Raw genomic sequence first — 25110 nt, forward strand, 5'->3', positions numbered from 1 at the left:
TCACGTGTCAACCATTAAATCTACATTTTAAAAGAATGTTCATGTATCCATTTATTACCCATCCTTTTCACAGAAATTCATTTACCATAGCTAACTGTAAACTGAAGGCTAAACTTTCTCGTTCACCTTAGGATCTCATCTAAATAGTACATTAAAATCAACACAACAACACTTATGCTAATATCACTTATTTTATCTTTGAATACTTTATGATCTCTTCGTAACCTATACACGAATAACATAAATGCCCGTACGGCCTGCATTTTGGCACAATTGTGGTTCGTGGCCCACTCTATAGTTAGTTAACACTCCATACGACTCTCTACACAGGATATATTCCGTTCCAAATATATAAATTCAGTACCTATTGCTTCTTATTTACCTTTAATACTTTTTATGTCTTCCTATTATTTAGTTTATTTCGGACGTTGGTAGTAGAACTAAAATTCCATTTCACATGTTTACAGGTTCTAATGTCATTGGCTCCACGCGTATTTCATAAATAATACTCGTTTTACTCTTAAAATTATAGAATACCTCCAAATGCAAAGTTATTCTTACACTCGAGTAAGGCAGCTCATTTCTATAACATTATTTTTTATTCATTATCGTTAATATTGTTAAGTTTACAATATAATTCCACCTAATTGTCTTCAATATTCCTTCATAACATTAACAGGCCATGTATAACAATTACCAGTTGTATCATACAGTTCGTATGAGGCACCTGTGAGAAGTTTGTTGACCTTCACTATAAAGATTCTTAAGCACATATCTGTCGGACCAACGATTATATTATAATGCAGTAAGCTCACGTAGAGGGTGTCTTACTTATCACTAAAATACATTTTCAACACTTACAATACTAATTTAATATTCGATTACAATAAAGTGAATACGATGTTTACTGCACCAGCAAGAAATTCATTTAACAATAATCTTACGTTCTGTTGATGAACCAGCGGTCTTGTCATAATACTATTCTTCTGTCGCAAAGTTAAAAATGACTCCTAACACAGTGTAAATAATGAAACCTTTACAGCTTCATTACCTTCCGTTAACAGCAAGTAAATAAATGCGTAATAAGACTAATGCGCCTCAGAACGGGTGTCTCACGACGTCCAAACCCGAGCAGATGCAACGAACGAAAGCGAACAAAATGAGATTAAAAAAAAAAAAAAATGCTCAGCGTGACGGACTGCCGTCCTAAGGGGCCCGAGTTTGATTTCCGGCTGGGTCGGGGATTTTCTCCGCTCAGGGACTGGGTGTTGTGTTGTCTTCATCATCATTTCATCCCCATCTGGCTCGCAGGTCGCCCAATGTGCGTCTAATGTAATAAGAGCTGCACCAAGGCGGCCGGACCTGTCCCGTAAGACGCCTCCCGCCCAATGACGCCAAACGCTCATTACCATTTTTACCTATCGTCTAGCCAAAATGAAAAAAATAAAAAACATTGCACTACACAAACGATCTGTTACCAGAGTAGCTGCTCTCTCTGTGTAGTGCTCCCCCGACCTATCAAGGAGAATCCTGCAATTCTCCACCCCATAACGCTTCATCGTATATACATTCAACGAAAAAACCATGAGTTAAAGTCAGAGAGAATCCAACACATGCGAAAGTTCTCTAACACACGTTCTCCGTACGCTCCTCTACCGTAGTAACAAGAAAGGGGACAGATAACAGTCGTTCACAATTACACTCCGCCACACGCCATATCGCGGGTTACGTATATAGATGTAAAAAACCATCTAGGAGCGTCTGTATAGTGTGATTTACGTCTTTTTTTTACGATGCGGGTGGAATTGAATAAATAAATATTATCGAAGTTACCTGCAAGCATCCAGGTGTATGGTCACACATTACTTCCAAGGTTTCAGTTCACGTTAATGACACACGAAAATAAAAGTCTCTTACCGGAAGCCAACCACTCCCTCATGCCGAAAATGCAGGTCACCCGCGACGTATTTTTGTTTTACGTAAAGGGTGACAAGTGTCACCCAGATTTCTGGTTTCGGGGTGACGGTCTGGGAAAAGACCGGCGTTAGCTTATCTGCGATATTTCGGCGCCTTCGCAGCCCGCGTCCTTGGTCGCCGCCACGGGCAATTCGGGTCGCAGCGGCTGAAGACCTGCGCCCGCGGCCGCCGGGTATGTGGGTCGCGCCATTATACGGCGCCAGCGCCTCTATATTTACCAGCACGCGCCATAAACACGGCCATCTAAGTGGCACATCGCTACCACCACCGCACGCCGCACGGCAAGGAACTGGTCAAGCTGCTTGCCGCACCCCTCCCCCTTCCTCCCCTATCTTACACAAGTGAGAGTGGGGAGCCCCCTAGTGAGGCGGTCGCGCCAGGGGTTGTCGTCCGAAGATTATCACAGATGCAGCCCTGTTGCTTCACTCCGAACATATCTATATGGCTCAGAAAATTGTTCAAATGACTCTGAGCACTATGGGACTTAACATCTGAGGTCATCAGTCCCCTAGCACTTAGAACTACTTTAACCTAACTAACCTAAGGACATCACACACATCCATGCCCGAGGCAGGATTCGAACCTGCGACCGTAGCAGTCTCGCGGTTCCAGACTAAAGCGCCTAGAACCGCTCGGCCACATTGGCCGGCCTATATGGCTCGTTGGTTCTCCTAGGAGAGGGGTTACAGAAGTACTCCAGCGAATTGACTTTTTGGGTTAGAGACATAATGAAGGTGGTTTTATCAAAAGTGAAATCTGAAACGAGGACGGAGAGATGGTGGTATTTACATAAATATCACTTCTGAATAACAATTGCATTGTTTAGCAACGAACAGGTTCGATCACAGCCACTGCTCAGATACTGCATAAAAATTGTCAGCAATGGAGGCCGAAGACTTACGGTACAACGAGTCACCTCTCTTCTGACAATGGCCTCGTCAAAGGGGGTGGAGATGTTCGGGACACATTCTTGGCTTTGGGATGGGAAACGGTGCAGGCCGCAGTGTTCGTGCGGTTCTAGGCACTTCAGTCCGGAACCGCGTGACTGCTGCGGTCGCAAGTTCGAATCCTGCTTCGGGCATGGATGTGTGTGATGTCCTTAGGTTAGTTAGGTTTAAGTAGTTCTAAGTTCTAGGTGACTGATTACCTCAGATGTTGAGTCCCATAGTGCTCAGAGTCATTTGAACCATTTTTGGGAAACGGTCCATAAAAGGTGAGGAATGTGCAATGCAGCGACATGAAGCATGAGGGATCTCTGCAGAACAGGCGAGGAGAGGAACATATAGAAAACTTTTACAAGAAGAAGGGACAGGATGGTAGGACTTGTGTTAAAAAATCAGGGAATAACTTCCATGGTACTTGAGTGAGCTGAAGAAGGTAAAAACTATAGCAGAAGACAAGATTGGAATATACCCAACAAATAACTGAGGATTTTTGGTGCAAGTGCTACTGCGAGATGAAAGGTTGGCACAGATGCTGATTTCGTGGCGGACTGCAAGAAACCAGTCAGAAGACTAATGAACCCCCAACCCCACTCCCTTCCAGAAAATAAAACACAAACTCTTTCGAGACGAATTTCGAGAATACTGATATGTGAAACTTAATTGCTCTCGACATATAAAATTTTCAAACAACTTATTGGAATGCAACCCAGTTACATCTTCGACAGGCGCCGATAATCCTACAAGTGCACACCCAGTCACTTTCAAGGCACAAATGCACATCTTGAAATTGACACTTGTCGAAACATCTGCAGTTACATAAGATGTCACCTGTCTGGATTCCTGTATGTTGTCTGAATAACCAGCATCGTCTTTGTCATGAAAGAAACTGACTTTAGACAAAGTGACGGAATCACACAGAAGTGACAGATATAGTAGTGCCCACTGCCACCAGATATTACAATGGCTCCAGCAATGAAATATCATACGTGCTGTAATCTCTGCTGGTAGTGGCGAAGTCCTTGTAAAAATCTACTACATATGTCACATCTGCGTGATTTCTTCTCTACCTCCTCTATACGGCGGACATGCCGTCACCCCAACCCCCTCATTCACCTCATCCAATTTGCCGATGACACCGCTTTCCTTGCCCTCGCCCCCAGCATTCACTGCTCCCAATGCCTTCTCCAATTCCATCTTGACCAGTTCACCGCTTGGTCCAACCAGTCGCTGTTTAAGGTCAATCCTTCCAAAACCCAGGCAGTCATCGTAGGCAACACCGTCCCTTCCTTTCATCTACTGGATTTTTACCTTACCGTCTATGGCTGCTCCATTAAACGAACCCATTCTCAAGCACTTCAGCGTCATCCTTTAGTGCCGCCTTTCCTGGACCCCCATCTCCGGACATTCCACGCCAAAGCACATACCCGACTCTGCCTCCTTAAAACTCCTGTCTGGCCGTACATGGCGTCTGGACCCCTCCACCATCCTCCACATCTAAAATGCCTCATCCGCCCCATCCTTTGCTGTGCCCACCCTGCCTGGATTTCCGCCCCTCCCACCTACTACAAGTCCCTCCAAATTCTGGAACGCCATGCACTCCGCCTCGCCTATCGCATCTGTCTCCCTTCCTCCACGCAGATCCTATAGGACTTGATTCCATTCCCACACCTCCTCCTTTTCCTCAAATAAATACAGATCCTTTACAACTCCTGCAAGGTTGATCCTCCCTACCCACTTGTCTCTCCCATCCTCTCCCACCCTACAGTCGCACCTGTACCATTGCATCCCACCTGCTCTCCATCTTCACACTCTCCATACCCTTGCCCAAGGTGGCTTCCGCCAACACCCCCCCCCCCCCGATGATGTCTTCATTCCTTCCATATACCCCTCCAACCATATCTAATCCTCCCCTTCCTCTCCCCCTTCTCCCTTTCCTCCAGGGCTCCCTCTCTCTCCTTTCTCACCATCCTTTCTTCCCCCTCGTCCATTCTCCTGTTTTCCCACTTCCTCCCCTCCCTCCACAGGTTTTCGCATCTAACCCTATCCCCTCCCCTCCTGTCTCCCTTCTTTCCTCCCAATGGCTTCTTCCCCTCCTCCTTCCCCCCTGCCTGTCCCCTCAGTGGCAGCCCCCCCTCCACCCCCACCTCATCAAGTGTGTTCAGTGTTTTCCGTGCCAAAGATCGCCACCAGTTTAGTGCCACAGTGGTTTCTTCGTTTATGTGCGTCAGTGTTATCTTCGGTGGGCTCCTCCATTCGTGTATCAAACTGATTGTCTTCGTTTGTGTGCACTGTTGAACTTGTTTATGAAACCAGTGCATTCCGACGAATGCCTTCCTTACTACTCTTGTGTGTCTTCTGTTTGTAACAATCATGTATTTTTATTTACGTGTCTCTTTGTTCACTATGTGTTTTTCTGTTGGCCGAACAGTGGCATCTGTAAGCTGCTGCCAGCCCACCTTTGTATAAAGGGAAAGTACAATAAAGAAAAAAAAAACACGGAGTAACTGCACAGAACTTAGGACACTTCACTTAAAACTGACTTTAAAGACCATTCAGACCCCTATTCATCAACTAAACGCAAATTCTTATGTGTTTGCAGTTCCCACAGCTTCATACTCGTCTCTGCTACATAAGGTTTTTAGGATCCCGTTTATCATATCTACGGTGGATATGTGTATGATAGCCGGCCGGAGTGGCCGTGTGGTTCTAGGCGCTACAGTCTGGAGCCGAGCGACCACTACGGTCTCAGGTTCGAATCCTGCCTCGGGCATGGATATGTGTGATGTCCTTAGGTTAGTTAGGTTTAATTAGTTCTAAGTTCTAGGCGACTGATGACCTCAGAAGTTAAGTCGCATAGTGCTCAGAGCCATTTGAACCATATGTGTATGGCATAGTATGCAAACAGCGAAATTCTGCTCAGGTGGGCCGACGCAGCCCTGGAGTGAGCCACACATTACGGTCATCTTGGGTACACCGCTGGTAATTTTGTTGCGGCTATTAGGTGTTTTTATTTTTGACCTTGGAACCTTTGTCTTCGAGAAAGTCTCTGTTTCAAAACTATCGCAGCATGAGGCGAAGTCATAGATGCAATTTAAATCCAAAATTCCGACCCTTTGGAATCGAAGGCGAAGCTTTATTAACGTTCTGTGCCGAGTGAAAATGTAACTAGACCTCTATGGCATGAGATAGCTTCTTAAGTTCAACAGAAAACAGACTAAATTAAAGTTTTTTAAATAATAAAAATTGATTTCGGCGTATGATCACCAATGATCTCAATCTTTGGATCCAGTGCGTTTCTATTTTCTTTATTCCATCACATAAAAATTGTTTTACTGGAAACTATTTCGAAACCCAGGCCATAAACTTTTCTCACTGCTATCTCAATAAAACAACTGGAATAATCAAGTTTACCAGTCATGTAGCTTAAGGGGAGATGGAAGGCAAATGGACTTCAAAAATTCGATTTTTAGATTTTACCATATTTGAAATGCTTGGTCTTTCCTGGTTGAAACAGTTTTTGTTTTATATAAATATGACAATTTTTTCGTGAGATATGATGGTTTTCCTGACGCTCTGTGCAATCTGGGGAAGGTGACAGCAAGGCTTATGAATGGGTATGTACAAAACAGCCCTATGGTACTAATGTCACAATTTCTAAATAAGAGTGCGTTGGGGATGTCCAGAAGAGAATGGGGTCCAGGTTGAGAAGATAATTGAAAGAAAAGTCAAAAATAGTATTGGAAGATGGTAAGAATATAGGTGGTAAAGGTCACCTGACAAATGTTGAAATAGATAGATTACAGAATTATTATGGCTTGGCCATATGAAGAAATGTAGGGAATTTAGAAAACATGAAAAAAGATGTATAGAGTATCTTTTTCCATAAGCTTTCCACAAATGAAAATCCTATGCACGGTCTTTGCCCGAATGATCCTGACACTTGCTGCAAGTAAAGGAGAAGTGCCAGATATGACCACAAACATTCTTTACCTTCATCAGTAATGAATGAAATTACACCCAGACCTTTGTAAAGATACCTTGTTGAAGAACTGTCTTCATGGAAAAACCCAAAATTTAAATGAATGTGTGAATTCTGTCATTTGGAACCGGTTACCGAAAACTATATTTGTTCAGCTTACAACCTTCAAATTTGGTATTTATGATGCTGTTTTATTCTTCAATGATGGTGTAATTAGAAAACTGTTTGTTTTGGAATTATTGGGCATAAAATCTAGTGTAAATATTGCAAAATCCTTGGTGAAAATAGATAAACAGAGAATCTGCAAAGCAGATATTGCTAATTTGAAACGCACAAAAGAAGCCAGACAGAAAAGAAGAGGGACCAAGAGAAGGAAAGGAGATCAGTATGATTCAGATGATGCTCAGTATGGTGCAGGAAAATATTAGTGGTAAGTAATTCTCATCAATAACTATACTAGAATTGCAATATTAACCTTTAAACGGATTTTTCTCAAAACTATATTTTTTTACTTTCAGGTACCATTATTTGATAAACTAATGGGGTTAGAAACATGAAATTTCGTCAATTTGTACTGCAGATGATAATAAGTTATTACAATTAAATTGAGAACCACGAAACAATCAGAAACTGTTTTATAATAATTAATGTACAAAACAAAGTTAAATTTTACTAGTGAAAGAACAAAAAAATTTCTTTAAAACTATAAGAGTTATTATGTTCATTTTACTTGTAAATTGAGGCATATATGTTATATATATGCAGTAAAAATTTCATTGTTTTATCACTTGTGGTTCTTTTGAAAAGTGTACCTATACAAAGGGTAAAAAAGCATTGGCAAAATCGGGTTAAAAATTGCCTTCCGTCTCTCCTTAATAGAATTTCCTACTGAATTTCATAGAGATTTACCACAATTATCAATCCAACCTCATGATTCCAGTACTGCTCTTCCTTATGTCCTCATTATGTGGACTGGTTTGATGCCGTTCCATCTCGTAATACCTTGTGCTAAATTTTTCACTTCTAGGTAGCTTCTGCCGGCCGCGGTGGTCTAGCGGTTCTAGGCGTTCAGTCCGGAGCCGCGCGACTGCTACGGTCGCAGGTTCGAATCCTGCCTCGGGCATGGATGTGTGTGATGTCCTTAGGTTAGTTAGGTTTAAGTAGTTCTAAGTTCTAGGGGACTGATGACCATAGATGTTAAGTCCCATAGTGCTCAGAGCCATTTTTTCTAGGTAGCTTCTACACAGAAAATCTTCACTAATCCGATCTATATGTACTAATTTTCAGCTGTACCTACAGTTATTCGCATCTACTACTCTTCCCATTGCCCAGTTAGCTATTCATGGACGACTTATTAAATATATCTGCTGGTTTCGGAGTTCCAATATGCTTCTTTCTTCACGTGTTCTAATTTACTACCAATCCATTTCTCACTTTATCTGGTATTTAATTTCTGACATGCTTCTTGAAACACCACATTTCAACAGCAGCGTATAACGGGACGTTTTTCGTAAATTACATTTTCGGCATTATCAGGCGAGTGTTTTAGTGAACACAACGTCGACGAAAGCACGACTCACAAAGTTAGCTTCAAGGACTCAATTAACTTTATGGATGGATTTTCTCTCCTTACCACAGAAAAAGCTTTGGCATTGCAGCTTCAACTCCTAAGGGGATATTTCACTCTTTGTATTGTAACATATTCAGAAATTAAAGGAAAATCACCATAGTCAAATACAGGTTATTTTTTCTCTGTTCAGAAAAAGGCTGCACCAGTCACGACTCAGCCCCACCGTGAGTACTGTTCTCGGGTACGGGGTGGGTTAGCTATGGTTCGTATCAACAAATCGCCCTGATTGCTTTCAAACAAAAGACAGAAGTTATAGCAAATTATAGTGTTGTATTAGTTACTGAGAGCCATATATTAGAGATACCACAGGTGTGTCAGGTACTGTCGTCTCTCGTGGACTCTACCTCCTCTCCGGGAAATACGAGACCTATCACTAGCCCCCGACATGACTCTCAGAAGTTTGTCAGTAGTTGATTAGGGACCCTGCAGAGGGAGGCGAGGACCAGGAAAGGCTTAGGGTACTACACCCTAATCAACAAATCTGAGGTGCTGCCTCTCACTCAAACTGAAAATGAGCCAGTGCGACTTACTTCATCCTTTTACGAATGCTGCTGAGTCTCGTTTGCATGCACAAAGTGGTATGAGTCTGTTAACTGTCATCAACTAGCTTACGGCAAATAATGGTACCACTTAGCGAAATGGCAGTAAGAGATGAGAAATATTACCTTCTGCACTCAGTATGTATGCCTGGAGGCCTTATTCAAGATGTCAAAGAGGCTGTTCCAGTAGAACAGAGGCTGTTCCAGTAGAAGAAGGTACAGTCAGCTGCAGACTGTGGCGCACGTTGAAACAAACGACGAGCATCATCTGGCCTCCGAAGCCATACTTACGAGCTGACGATCTGTAACGCTGGCCCCAGAACTGGTCGCGGCTCCCCACTACCAAAAAATATGTTTTACTTTAAGGATTTATATTTTTATAATTTTTATTACCCTATTTCGTTCCTAACAACACGTCTTTCAAGTCCAGCTTAGAGTTCATCGTTAAGCATTCACTTGCATATAAGCATTCTAGTCTTATCACGGTGGTACGGCGATTTAGTTTAGGCATTGTAGACAAGCATTTTTTGTTGTAGATATTTTTAGTTGACGCGTATGCTCTTTCCATTTTATTAACTCTTAAATCAACTGCAAATTATTCTGTGCTGTATTCTTCTTTAAGATATTAAAATTTATTCAGTCGTTCTACTTTAGTTACTTGATTTTTCTGTGTATTTTGGAGTAGGTTTTACATTTTTCATAAAAATCTGTTTTTTCAGCTGAAATTCTGAGAGCAGTTCTGTTGGTTACTCCCTCGAATGACTGCTTCTGTCATATTTTCTGAAAGTATTTGATATCCTTCCCAGAATTATTGGTTCAATTTTGTGAGATTTTTATTAAAGTTTCGTGAACTACATTTGCTAATTTTTCTTTAACATCAAAATCTTTCATAATGTTATTTATTGTTTCTCTGTCTGCAAAATCACATTTTTTGTGAAAATAATACTATTATATATTTTCTTCTTCTTCTGCACTTCATGGATTAGGCACTGAGCCTGTTCTATCTTCACTAACTGTCTGTCCATAGGTTTCCTGTCATCTCTCCTTACTGGCAGTTTGTAGGCTAAGGCTGGTCTGGGAAATAGTTTACTGTCCATACTTTGCACTTGTTCATACCAGTGTTGCAGTCTCTAGTTACTCTGCCTTCAATGGCCACTACTTTCAGTTCTTGTCAAACAGTTTTTTATGTGGTCTGTTCTTGATTAGCCTCTTGTTCTTCTTACGAGGGACACCTTTGACCTCGAACGCTCGGAACTAAGCGAAACTATGCTTACAATAATACTCAATCATAAAAAAGCAGTAGTCTATGTCATTTCCGTGCAGTATGTTGCATTCTACTACAAGTGACATTTTGATAGGGAGAAACAAAGTAAGAAGATCTCTGTACCGTAGGAGGGAAATTATACGTAATTCACTGACGTCAGCGTGTCACTACATTTTCAATCAACAGTGCCAAAAATCTTCTGCTTAAAGTAAAACACTCATATCCTACGTACCTGAGAGTCCTCACAGTGCCGATGCAGGATTTCGGTGAAATGGTTTAAACAAAGAAGAAGAGAACAATGTACACACTTCACTGAAACCACGTTTTGACTTTCAAAATCACTTTCACATTCAAGCGGGCCAACATCAAAAGCCACACTAATTACTTTTTCAGATTATCTTATGGGGTGTTAATGACCTAACCTGCCTTCCACCAAGACTCTAGCAGCATGCTTTAGCGCAGAAAATTTATTGAGAAGCACAGAGTGAAGTTTGATAATGCAATAACTATCATGTATCTTCACTTGTGGTTTGGCACACTTTAGTCTTTCAAAATCAACAATCAGTTTGATACGGAGCTTGTATTCCCGAGAGAAGTAAACATCAAGGGGCTGCCAGTCTTTTGCTGTTTTCGGTGGCAGTATCTTCAGCATAACATCTTTGTTTGGAAAACTTGCATCTAGAAGGGCACGATCTGTATGACATCGTCAGGAGTCACAGAGCAGTAGGCTGCTTCCACTTGTTGCATGTTCGCCAAGGACTGAAGTCAGAAAACATTTCATGTGTTCTTTAGTTATTTTTCCACTTTTGCGTGCCTCCGCATGGAAGTTTCATGAACAGGTTGTTTCAAGTTTCTTTGAAATATTTGGGCCGAAAATGGCTTGTACCTATTGAAAAGAGATGTACAACTTGTTTGCTAGTATGCCTGTCATTGATAAAGGCACATCAGTTGTGTAGCTGTGGGTAAAGTTGTGTAAAGACTGCAATCCACTACCCTGCTCTTTTATAAACATGTTCACTTCCTCCACAAACTGTTGTGGCTTCTGACTGATACTGTTATTGTCAACCATGTCCTTAAATGTGGCAAATGTAGTAAAATGCCATATTCAGCCTTAAGATTGTCGATAAAAGAAATCGAAGCTTTGAAATTGTCCAAACCAACCATTTTAGATGCTTCTAGTGCCCGCATTTGCAGATACCAATAGTGAATTGTAGATCCATACGACTTTGCTCTATTAAAGTGCGATGTTATATACTCTTTTGTAGTTCGTAATTGCGGCAGTTTGTTTCCTTTGAAACGAGCTCCTGCCCGACTTTCGGTAGACACATAATTTAGAATTAATCTGCAATTTGATTTACTTTTAGCGCACTTATAGCACCTCATAAGTTTGCTATAGGCGTTGAAGCCGAGACTGTAATAGTCTTCATTCTCTAGTACCCTGTCATCAATATCTTCTAATACACTGGGTTTCGACTGTTTGGGTGGAGATAGTTCATTTTCACTTTGACTGTCCTGTTGCTCTAGAGATGAACGTCGTGTACTGAGTGAAGAGCTACCTTCTCCTTGAGATTCTTCCTGTCCTTCAAAATTAGTATATCTATCCAGAGTAACGTCATGTATTTCTGAGTCACGCCCATTACATTTCTGACTTATTATTATGTATAATATACCGGCGAGCTCTCTATCCTCGACCCAGATTTCATTTCCATATTCAGTACGTCACAACTTTGTTCCTAATATTTCTACAGCATCTGCAAGATTAATTTTTTTCATGATGTCACTGTACACATGCGAACACTCCAAGAGACACATTCGTACTGCAGCTATACCATTCACGCAGCTCCATCACTTGTTAGTGCAGCTACTACGTACCACCGCCTGATGGCGCTAGCAGACAAGTGCGGAGTTTTGCGTGGAAATCGTGTTTATGATCGCGTGTTAGTCTAAGCATGGTTTCGTGCGGTTCTGAGCGTTCGAAGTCAAAAGTGCACCTTAGAAATTTCAATTCTGCGCTTCGCATTTTACCTAATTTTCTTCTTATAGGTACATTATGAATGATGTCACAATATTTCCAAATCTAGCCGATTTGACATCTAGATCTTTGTTATTACCTAGGCCAATTTGACATCCCAAATGAAAGGAGGACGAGACTTGTTCCAAAATCACGTTATCCATAATGGCTTAGCATCAGACTGGATCTTTACCCCAGAAAACCATCACTTTCGTCTTGGTTTTAGAAATCTCAGCATCTTATTGGTTACAAAGTATTTCAGGTCGTTCAGTGCATGTTTAAACTGTCATTTTCTTTCAGTATCAACACATCATCTGTATAAAGTGAAAATTTAAGATGACCTCTTTTGATATTTCAATGCCTTGGTGTGTGTGCTGCCTCCAATTTAGATTACTGTCGATATTATAAATATTAGAAAGAGCGGGTGATATAGGGTAGTGCCTTTATGTATTGAAATTTCTTCTGTTCTTATTTTACCTGTATTTACTATCTTTTTGTTTCTTTCTATATACTTCTTATAGCCTACACTAATTTTCAGAGGTACTAATGCTTTCCACTATAGCTCAAATTCTGTTTCTGTTCACATTGACAAATGCTTTAACCAAACCTCTGACTAATAGGTGTGTTTGTGGATTATGTTATTGTATTTCCTCTGTTACTTGTTGCAGACTACAAACATTGTCTGTAATTGATCTTCTTTTAAATCCAATCTGTTCTTCACTAATGAGAATTTTCGAAATGGTTTTAAGCCAACTCTTTATTATTCTTGCATATAGTCTAAACACCTCTATAATTTTCACAATATTTGCGGTCACCTTTCTTGAATGTCGATATTACTTCCGCTGTTTTCTATGACTAAGGTATTTCACTTTTCTGCCAGCGCTGTTTGAATATGTGTAGAGCCTCCTATAATGCGTCGTGCCTCATATTTTGTTATCTCTGCGTTTATTTTATCCGTTCCAGTCGCTTTTCTGTTGTTTTTTTTCATTTAGGGATTTCTGAAGCTCTTCCATTAGAATAGGGTCAACTTCTTTAGTTTTACCATCTTCTTCTTCTTATCTTCTTTTTCTCTTTGCTGGCACCATAGGTCTTTGTAGTGCTGAACCCATTGATCCTTCTCTACCACATCTATTCTTACTGTGCCCTTCCCGCTCTTTTAAGTTAAAAGTCTAATATCTAAAAGCCTAAAGTATCCTCAATACAGTTTAGGAGAATTTTTATAAAATTTTGGATTCCTCTGGTAGAAGTGACATTCGCTTTGACTGCTGCTTTTTTATTTGTCTCCTTTTTTATGTACTGGATGCATTAATTCAGTTTTTCACTCTTCTGGAATCTTTTCTGTTTCCTAAATGTTCTCAAAACGCAAGGGTAGATCTCTTATGATCTTCGCTTCTGACCATTTAAGTAACTGTGCCGTAATTGGGTCTTCACTACCTGATCTGTTGTTTTAACGTTTTGTGATAACTTCATGAGTTTCTAGCTCTATTGATATATTATTAGTATTTTCTTGTATTGCTGAAAATTCTAATTTAACTGCTAGAACTGGAGAGTTTAAGTGGCTGTCAAACATTTTGCTAATATCTCAGTATTTTCCTTGATATTTAGTCATATTTTGCCGATTTCATCTTTGAAATAAGTACTTGGTGCTTGATACCCTTTCATCGCATGTTTAAAAGTTTGGTAAAAGTTTTTAATACTAATTGGTGGAATCATCTTGCATTTCTATAAGCCTAGATTTTTCAAAGATTCTTTTGATTTTCATGATTACTTTTGAAGTTTCTATTGTTGCTATTAATGAAAATTCTTGAAAATCAGTTGTTATTGTTATTATTATTAATGTAGTTAAACATTTTTGTATTATCTTGTTACTGTTATTGAAATCCAGGACAACAGTCGCTGAAAGAGGGGAGGGGGAGGGAAGCAGGGATAGGTAAATAACTGTAAGCCCCTCGCCCTGGAACCCAAACCTGTGTCAGCGCCTGGCATAAACACGAGAGTTTACTGAATGAGGCGATGCAGCGTCCAGTCCAGATAATCAAAGTTGTTGGAGATCACAAAGCATTGGTGTAAGATGCAAACAAATGATCCCCTTTCATGACATGTTTAAAAGTTTCTAGTAGTAGTTAATGGGAAGTGGAGATGATGAGTTCACTGCAGAAGACGATAAACTCAAGTTCACCGAGATATAAACCGAAGCTACATGCTAGGCCGTTTTGGGAAGACTCTGAATGAAGTACGTTCGCCAAAATCAAGTACCGTCGCCAACTGAAAGAAGTAAATAATGTACATGTTCAGTAAATAAGATATACAAGTAGTAGTGCCATATCTCAAAGAGGAATCAGAAACATTTAGCTCAGTATTTATCGACTTAAGGATTAACGATCGTGTGGGATATCAAACTAAATTGATATGGCTGGACTGAAGATTTCTTGGTTGGGAGGAACGGGAAGAAGGCCTGTCATACGTTGAAAAAATCCTCTGGCGTCCACTTCACGCTGGATCTGGAAATAGATTAGTTATTATCAGTTTAAAATAACGTTCGCTGTCAAGATATGTAAGGGATGTTTGCCCACCATTCTATCAAGAATACAGAGTGGACACCAAGCTATTCACATGTGTTCGTCAAATATAAGTTCATCTTCGCGGAATACAGTTGTTGATATACCGCATGAATCTGTGGACAGTTTACGAGCCTTGTTATTTAATGTTACAGTTGTAACCAGTAATTCTGTGGGCAGAGTCGATAACAATCGCAGATGAGGTTGTGCTACACCTGAAGCTGGAAGCTTGAAATCCCAGTGGTGGAAGAAACTTTGGCTGGTAACAGAAAGGGAGAGGAGCAGCCTACAGCCCTTTATTACCACCTTGTGCACCGTTTCCTAAAATAAACCTCAAGCCTACCAACAGTATCCCATTGGGTGATGGCCTATGACCCGACTGATGTTGACAGTGACCCCTCTGTCGGATGAGAACATTGTGTATTGCGTCAGCCTTAGTGCTAATCAAGAGAAATCGGCTACTGAGTCTTTCTGCCAACAGTGATACACGGTCTTTCCAGCCTTGGACACCAGTGACAAGAAAATCGCACACTTGAACTCAGAATGATAACAACTGTTAGGGAATGAAAAAACACACTAATGTAAGACTCTACAATATTGTAAAATATTAGACCAGCGTTGTATGATTTTTCATGTATAATGTATAAAATATTCTACCAAGAACAGTTAATTGAATATTAGTTTCAGTGAGTTAGATTTCCTTACATCAAGTGGAAAGGTAGTTCTTATCTGTGGTACGTGAACACAATGAAGGAGAGTAAATTCTTCCTTTCTTCAGGCTTCCGCTTGCGTACACTGTTTAGCAGAGTAAAAAGCTTTTTTTACGTGTACTTCTACAACAATCAGTCAATTCCTATAGTTTACTACAAGTAGGACGACAATTTGGAGCATGGAATTCTATAAGATATGACTCTTTTTACCACGCAGACTACATCCATTACATTACCATAATTATCTCAACTACAGCTGCAGATCAAAGCTTACGTGGCCACGCTCTGATTGGATAAAAATTTTTATGCGCATGCACTGCCGTAACAGAACGGCAAAGCGAATGTCCTCTGATAAGGAGGACAGAAAAAAAGACAAAATTCTGCGTTTTCTTCTTCTTTAAATCCGCATCTGAAGCTGAGTTCTTAATTCCGTTAAACATGCACATAACTTTTTTTCGCTGCATAAATTCTCTTCCTTGAGGAACTTGAAGCCATTGAGACGACGGCCGTTTGCGAAGATTGTTATCTCTCGACCATTAACATAAGCGCGCAACTAGCTCATCACGTAAATCCCGTCCCACATACACTGTGGCGCATTTTCTTACTCACTCTGTATGAATTGTTGGTAATCTTGACGATACTGTTGCAGCAGTAAATTTTTAGAAGAGCATGTACTCTAATCAACATACATAGTAAATATAAGTGTGGTTTGCCTATGCAGACTGCTATAACTTTCCAGTGCTCCCTCGAAACCCTATGGGGGCTGTGTTTTATGGTAGCGCTCCATCTCCCATCCACGGAAAAGGTTTCAGTTTGGAACTGCAGAGGCTGGGTTCGACGATATGGGTGTCAAAAAAGGGCATCCAATCAATGAGCGTCTTATGGGAAGCCAGTGAAGACGCTGGGAATCGAATGACGAAGACTGGTCAGAATGCTCCTTCTATAATGTTCGAGAATGTTCCAAAATTTTACAGAATCTTAAAGAAGATCAAGAATGAACTACAGTGTTATAGAATCGTTCTGAAATTTCGAGACTGTTCCAGACTTTTTTATAATCTTCCAGAATACTTGCGAATGTCCTGGAATGTTCCAGGATGATCAAGAACGTTCCATTATCCTGTTGTGGTGGGGAAGCGTTCTAGCTCAGAAGGGTATATACATAGGCGATGGCGTGACGCAAACGTCTCTATATTTTTGGGAATCGATTAGAGACGACCAAGAAAAAGTGAAAGTATAGAAACTACAATAAATTCAGGTGGAAGTGATTTCTTAATGAAGTGAACAGTGTATTAAGTGGATTTTTAGTGTTTTAACTAATATTAAGAGGACGCTGAAAGGTAAAAGAGAAGGAGATTTGTCAGTGGTGAACTGAAAATAAGGAAACACGAAGAACAGCGAAGAAATAAAAGAGATGAGGAGAGAGAACCATGTTTAGCTCCACAACGGAAGAGAATCAACAGATTGAGAGAAAACTTTACAGATGAACAACGAGATGAAATTACGGAAGAGGGTCGAGTAAGACACTCAGTAAGCTGACGTAGAGAAACCGATGAAGAAACAAGATTACGAAATGAATTAAGTGGCATTACAATTAGTGAAGTTTCGTGAAAGACAACGATTGCAAATTCATGAAGAAAGCATTAGTGTACGAGAAGTCCAAAGCAGAAGCAGTGGAGATCACAGTTTGACGATGAAGCAGTCCGTTATGATTCCACTAAGCTCTCTCTCTCTCTCTCTCTCTCTCTCTCTCTCAGTGTGTGTGTGTGTGTGTGTGTGTGTGTGTTTGTGGGAGAATGGAGAATTTTAAGATGCTACCACTGAATCCACAGCTATGTCCTCTAATGGTTGTGTAGTGGTATCTGTTGTAGTTGTGGAGATCAATAAATTATGAACATGATTTGCATGCAAACGGAACCGGCTGTCTGTGAAGTTTCCCGAATTCTATTTTGATCCTCAGAATCATATTGAATATTGGCCCTCAGTGTCATTTGAAATTTACAAATGATAATTTGATTCATAATTCTCACTTTGAGCCTGGTTAACACCATAGGAATGATGTCATAACTCACCATAATTTTTTAAAAAAACTGCCTCAGTTGAGTTGGGGCTGTTCTGTGAGAGTTTTACACTGAGCTATGGCGGTTGGAAGAGGTCGCTTCATATGAGAACATGCATCTTCGATTCTTACAGCTAGTAAGGTTACCACTGATGGCGGCCACGTTGAAGTATAGCAATTTGTTTTATTTTGCGCTAAATTATAATAAACAAACACCATGCAAAGTTATGTATATTTTCAAAAGTTTTTTTTTTTTTTTTTTTTTTTTTTTTTTTTTTTGTTACAATCCTCAGTTCCATCTCATATGTCAACTGTAGTCGTGGACCTGCAATCCTGGACAGAGTGAAAAAAGGGAGGTATAACATCTTCACAGGAGTTGTGGATTTGATAATCTGCTGATGGGGCTCGAATAATACAACTAAACGGTAAGATGATTTCACTGCTGCAAAAGTGACTGCAATATCTTTTTGTAACGCTCGAGTTATATTTGTTGACATCACTGTTCTACGGAACCAGACGATAGGCACTGAAGGCTGGGTAATTTCTACAGAAAAAAACCTCTGCGGTGTTATACAGTGTCGATAAATCATAAGTGACTCCTTCCTTCCTGGTCTACTTGTATTTCTAATCTCTAAAGTAGCCCTGCCGACGGTTATTAATCGAGCGACTGTAATCTCCGTAATACTCAGGATTAATCATCGCTAATAGCTGTCGTAGATAATCTCACGTCGCTGATTGCATTAAAGTTCCTTCCCAGTTCTAATCGCACACAGGCCCATCCTTCAAGATAAGCCTCTCCTTTGAGACAAAAGTGGCCTTTAAAAGAGCTGATCTTGTTACTTTGCACATACGTGTTAACTTAATTCACACAAATGCGTGTATCAAGATATTTACTTCACTGTTGCTAACTGAATGTGGACCATATCTTATCTAAAGGATTATTTGTTGATTAAATGCTATAAAGCCGTTTTCTCTGTTGTTATACCCATGATTACATGCAGCTTACTGCCAGGCAATGGAAAGAAAAGCACCCTCCTGTCTCATAGGCACAGTCTCCTTCAATCTGTCCTACTACGACTGTCTTTTTTACGGCGTAAAGCCAAGCGACAGCACGCCAGTTAGGAAACACAGAGCAGAGAAGGCTGTGAGAAGAAGTCAGCCAATCATACACTGGCCGGACCTCCCTCCAGGACGACAACACAACAGTGGCCTCTATGTGAAGAGGACTTAAGAGCCGCGCCCGACAGGTCGCGGCCCAGTTGAAGAGAAGCTTCAAGGCTAGTGACTTTGATAGAAGTGTCAACTCTATTACTTCGCTTGTATTAGGATTGTTCATACTGAAGAACATTGCGTATTTTGCATGTCGCATGTCGAGCCATGTGTGTGACACAAAGTTAAGTATTGTAAGTGCTCATTTTCTAATAATAAATACGATTTGCTTGAATTGTTGTCTAGCGATTCGAGAAAGCACGTTTCCTAGACACCCCATATTTTACAACTAGGCAGGATTTAACAGCCTCCTTTCGCTGCCACTATCTCTCACTTGCTGTTTCTTATGCCTACTATCACATTCATTCCTTCCCACTGCTGCTGGCTCTTCTCACTGTCACTATCCCTCTCTTCCTCATTTTCACTGTCATAGATTTTGTCTCTCATTTTTACTAGCTCTCACTCACTCCCCATTCTCCTTCTCTTTGTTCCTCTCCCACTCGCAATGTCTCCTTCACTCTTTTCCTAGCAGTGTTCTGTCACTGTAAACTATTTTCCACTGCCACTGTGTTCCTCTCCTTCTCTCACTCTGCCATTGTCTCCTTCACTCGTTCTATATCACAAGCACTGTCTACTATCTTCCAGTGATTACTACTTTTCCATAGCTTTCCTCCTTCTCTCCCAGCATAAAAAGCTCGAATATGTTTGTACGCAAAAATTTCTGTAAAAATTTTTAAAGGTGCAGAGGCAGGTACAATGAGGAAGCTGCTACTAAAATTTTCAGTCAGAGTCTTTTAAGTAGGAGCATATTTGCCTTGTTTTTTTTTGATTTTTTGTATACGTTTTTTTTTTTTTTTTTTTTTTTTTTTTTTTTTTTTTTTTTTTTTTTTTTTTCTCCGACAAGAGAACTTTCCAGCTGGTTCCCTTCTCTCTTCTCTGCTACAACAGGGCTTGTCACTTATATTTGGAAATTTGTGGTAAGTTCTATAGGACCAAACTGCTGAGGTCATTGGTCCCTAGACTTACACACTACTTAATCTAACTCAGACTAACTTACGCTAAGGACAACACACACACACACATGCCCAAGGGAGGACTCAAACCTCCGACGGAGGGAGTCGCACGAACTGTGGCAAGGCTCCTTAGACCATATGGCTACCCCGTACGATTCACTTATGTGAAGAGAACATTATGGATCAGTAAAATTTTGATAAATTACTTATGTCGAATTGAAATGTCGCAAAACTAGTTTCATACCTCAGATCAGGTTTTACGTGCACAAAAACTTTTCACGTGCTTCAGTGCTGCATGGGATTCCCATAAATCTACCGATGATTACGGAGACACTTTACAGGATATTTCTCCGTGCTATGGCCTTTATTAACTACGTCCTCGCCTCACAGAGGATATTACATGCGAATTTTAGGTGTACAAATGTCATAACTTTGAACCTCAGTATCCCGGAAACGGATAAAGAATTCAAGAAAATTCTCAAGGCTTTTTGAGGTTGGGATCGCAGTAACATACCGAAAAAATTACAGCCATTTTCTATGAATAGCCGTCTTGGAATCCGCGGCTCGGTTTTGGTACACAAAACCCATGTTTTTAGGGCGTTCAAACTTTGGCCCTGCATTGTACGATAGCTATAGTAAGGGGATCCTTCTGTTGGGTATAGAAATGATCCCTAGCCCAATGGCTATCCAAAACATTTGACCCCACGTTCCTATCACCAACAGAACCCGAGATATGAGCCCCGAAATTATCCCGTTCTTAAACGCGACTTTTTGGAACATATAGGAAGCGTATGCTGTTGCCTGCGTACCGGTACATGATAAACATTTGTTTGATGACTGCCAGAAAATGTTTATCAGTAGGACAAACTGCTATTTACTGTCGATCACATAGCTTAAACATTGTAAAGACCGAAGCAACGATATGCTCTTTTCTTTTACCACTGTTGTATTGTTTCTTAAGGCACAGCGACTCAAAATCTGCCTTCCAAAATTACGATACATTTCACAAAGAATCCTTACCTGCCAGTGCAGACATGCCTTCAAACTGTACTGCGTAGTACTGTAGTTACAAGCAATGGATAACACTGTTTCCTATTCCAACCAAGTAAGGCTTCTGTGTTACTGTAAAACAAAAAATTAAAAAAAGCACAGGTTGTCGAAGTACGCGATCGCACGTCTTTGCCACCGTAACATGTTCCTGAGCGGGAAATTTTTACTTCGTTACTGAGCATCTTCATCTATAACTCATTTTCAACAAACTTCTCTCGCTCTTCTTCACAAATATCTGTAATATTTCAGAAGAAATCGAGGGATACACGAACGCAACCGAAAACAGTTCACATTGTACAAGCTGAGATCACTATAATTGTAAGGCTAATTTGTTTCTTTCTCTGAGCGTAAGTGACCCTTTACCTCTCATTCCACCATCAATGTATCTGCTTCATCACTTCTGTATCTATATCTACATTTACACTCTGCAAATCACTTTGAATTGCATGGCAGAAGGTATTTCCCATTGTTCTACATTATTAGTATCTACCCTTTTCAATCGTGTTCAAAGTGCAGGAAGAACGATTGCTTAAATGTCTCTGAGCGTGTTGTAATCAGTCGAACCCTGTCTTCACGATCCCTATAAAAGCGATAAGCAGGAGGTTGTAGTACATTCTTAGATTCCTCATTTAATACAGGCTGTTGAAATTGTGTAAGTAGTCTTTCACGGGGTAGTTGTCCGATCTGCATAGGGAGGAACGATCACCACGATAAAATAAGGGAAATCAGAGCTCGTACGGATAGATATAAGTGTTCATTCTTTCCGCACACTATACGAGATTGGAATAATAGAGAATTGTGAAGGTGGTTCGATGAACCCTCTGCCAAGCACTTGAATGTGATTTGCAGAGTATTCTTGTAGATGTAGATGTCTCCAAGCGTCTTCCATTTCAGGTTTCTCAGCACCTCCATGAAAGTACACCATGAGCCAAACAAATCTGTAATCATTCATGCTGTCTTTCTTTGTATACATTCAATATCTCCCGCAGAGATGGTGGAATGCTTGAAAATCGTCCTAGGTTACGAACACCAGTGTAAAAATTATGCTGCTACGTCAGCACAATGACATCCGATATGTTCATAAACTGCTTTAAGGGTTGGCAGAATTGAAATCGAAAATAGTTCCTGCTGTCATTTGCATAGAGTGATGTCCTTATCGAGAAGTCTGAGGTGGAGTTACAGTTTCCCCCAGACGCTGCGTCTAGAGAGCTAACTGAAAGATAAGTCCTATAAGTTGAAATTGCAAGAAGACTCATTCCAGTATGATCCGAGCACCATAATACTCCCCTCATCTACTGTTTGTCCACGATATGTTGACGTTTGGCGCTGTAGCCGCCGGGGACTGCTGTACTCCCGAAGTTTCGCTGCCGAGGGTAGAGCAGCGACGAGGTGAAGGCAATGTCAGCAGCTTAGTGCTGGCACGACTACCCGTGTTTTGCGCTTAACACGAAATCGCAGGCGGCGCTCGAGGAATTATTGCCCGCTTAAGTGACACTTCCGTCGGATCGTCAATCATCTAATTTGTTGACATATTCATGCTCGAAAGTTTTACCTATTACCTATGTATTATTTGTGTATCGGAAACAATTAAAAATGAATATAGATGAATGTACGACTTACGACAGTATGAATCGAAAGTAAAAAAAAAAAAGTGATTTTGGGAATATGTTTGCACATTGCATTTATTAAACGAAGACAGCAGTAATGTTTAACCGTGTAATTAATTGTGCCTGAAAGAACAGTCAAAATGATGTTCACAAAGATCACCGCCATCTGTGTTTGTTACAAGATCATCATGATCATCGCTTGAGGGCGTGGTATTGATGATAACTTCTTCGATGGACATTTCCGTTATCCCATCTCGTGTCCAGTGCTCTTGCTCCAGCTCTTGCACATTCCTGCAGAAACCTTGTGCGGTTACTGAAAGGAAAGCAGCATTAAGGGGCGGGATGTAATGGATTTTGGTCCAAAAAATCGATTTTTCAAATATTATTTTCCTGACGTACACAGTTTAATCTATGTTGTGTGCGAATTTTATCATGATACTAGCTTTAGAAATGCCTTTAAATTGTTAAACTGATTAACTCTGCGTGGCGGCCACTCTCACCTTTTCCGACATTTGGGAAACTGCTTGCTTCAGCAGAATTTTTGTCAGTGTGAAGGCTATTTTCTTTCCATATCTTTGGCTGACATCTATATCTCTGGCTGACATCGGTATCTTTGCCTGAAAACTTTCTTGCATGTGGTTTATTTACGTTTTGACAATACTATCACATATTAGTAAGTGGAAGGTTGAATTCGCAAACTTTTGCGTGGAAATCAAGATTTATCCATAAGGAGTGGTGGAAAAGCTGTGTTAAGAAAACGGAGGTTTCATGGAAATCGGTTTACCAGCAAAAATAGGAAGCAGCTTGAAATGAAGAACGTAAGCACTAAGCTTCAGCATCGAAACTTGGGACAGGAGAATTCAGACTTATTGATTTAGAGCTTCTCTACCAGGCTATAAAGTTTTCGTGTTCATGTGTTAGCTGTAAAAATACGGAATGCATGATTGTTGTTGAAGATAGAAGACTGGGAATAGCTTGTGATTTTAAATTAATTTGTAATTCGCGTGGCTATTAATTTTCATTTTCCTCCTTGTGCGGCGGCGTATGTGGGGAATTGAAAAATAATCGTTTGCTGTATAAAAGTTTGCATGTTGAATCAGTTTCTGGCTTTTAGAATGTTGTTAATGCTGTCTTTCGCCGTTCTCAACACTGGCTCTCTAATTCCTTTTTTAGCCTCCAGAAAGCGATTTAACAAAACGTGAAGCCTGTAATTAGAGTTCATAGTGCCCACTTCATCTGAGAATAATATTATAGCTGCAGCTTATAGCTCTGAGGAATTAGGAGATTGTCCGGGATTTCTAATCAAAAACGATTTTCCAAAATAGTTGAGTATATTCTCAAAGACACAAATAAAAAACACAAGTATCCCTACAACCTAACTAACAGAGCAGTTCAGAGTCTAATGCGCTGATGCAACTATAAATGTCCGAATTAAATGTTAAAAAGAATGCTCGCCATAATTTGATGAAAATATTTCATCAAACGCCACGCTAAATATTTGGTAGAATGTCTGTCCCGCGACGGCACGTGAAAATACGACACTACGCAAACTGAAGCTAGATAATGAAAATCATCCCAGAATTAACACTTCACTTGAAATGATTTCATGGTTCCGCGTATCTCTAGTAACTTAATACGGCACCCGAGGCTGTTTGTCGCAGTGATACCGACGCGACGCGACTGCCGACACAGATGGCGAGTGATTCAGCGTCTGGAGAGAACTGGGGCCTTGCTTCCTCGCGCAGCGTTCTTATATATAAAGCCGCAGTGCGGACGGCTAAGGGAACGCCTGATCAAATCGGCTCTCCCGACTAGCCGCTGGGCTAGTAACGCACCACTTCAAGTTACATAATAAATTATAGCTTCTTTTGCTGATGGCCGACTAAGCTCTGAATTTAACTGTGCATTCAGCACGCAGGTAAGTATTGATAATAAAATTTTGACGTGGCTAAGTTAAATATTTTGGGCGAGAGAATTAATTTAATTGCACTGCACGCAGCAGATGAGCTCTGAACTGTCCCTTTTGAGACCCGCTATCGCTATAATTTTATAGGTATTCAAAAGAAACTTTTCACATCTTCATAGTCATAGCGGACCTCCAACCTATTTAAATCTAAACATCCTAACCTTATTTACTAGCCTACTTAATCTATCTTGCTTCCTTCAGTTTTGAGACGAAAACCAGAAAATCATGAATTTCCACTAAAATCTTAATCTGTGAAATCCAAAGTACTGTTTTTGGTTGGTTGGTTTGTGGGATTAAAGGGACCAGACTGCTATGGTCATTGGTCCCAGTACTGTTTTTATTAAATCATTATGAAAGATGAATCTAAATATAAATTTTGAAGTCTCTAGCTCTTTTCTGTTGCGCCAATGATTTTTACAGAAAAACGTCCAAATTTCGGAAATGGCTTAAGTTATCGAACTGATATTCAACACATATTAATTTAATATTACTTCTGACATGATAGAAAAGTTTTAGGTCATTTGCTTGATTTTTAAGGTATTGCGCAACATTTATGACGTCAGAGCTAGTTACAGCAGACTGGCTGGCACACAATGG

This window comes from Schistocerca nitens, chromosome 4, assembly GCF_023898315.1.
Source record: "Schistocerca nitens isolate TAMUIC-IGC-003100 chromosome 4, iqSchNite1.1, whole genome shotgun sequence".
In the NCBI taxonomy this organism is placed as follows: Eukaryota; Metazoa; Arthropoda; class Insecta; order Orthoptera; family Acrididae; genus Schistocerca; species Schistocerca nitens.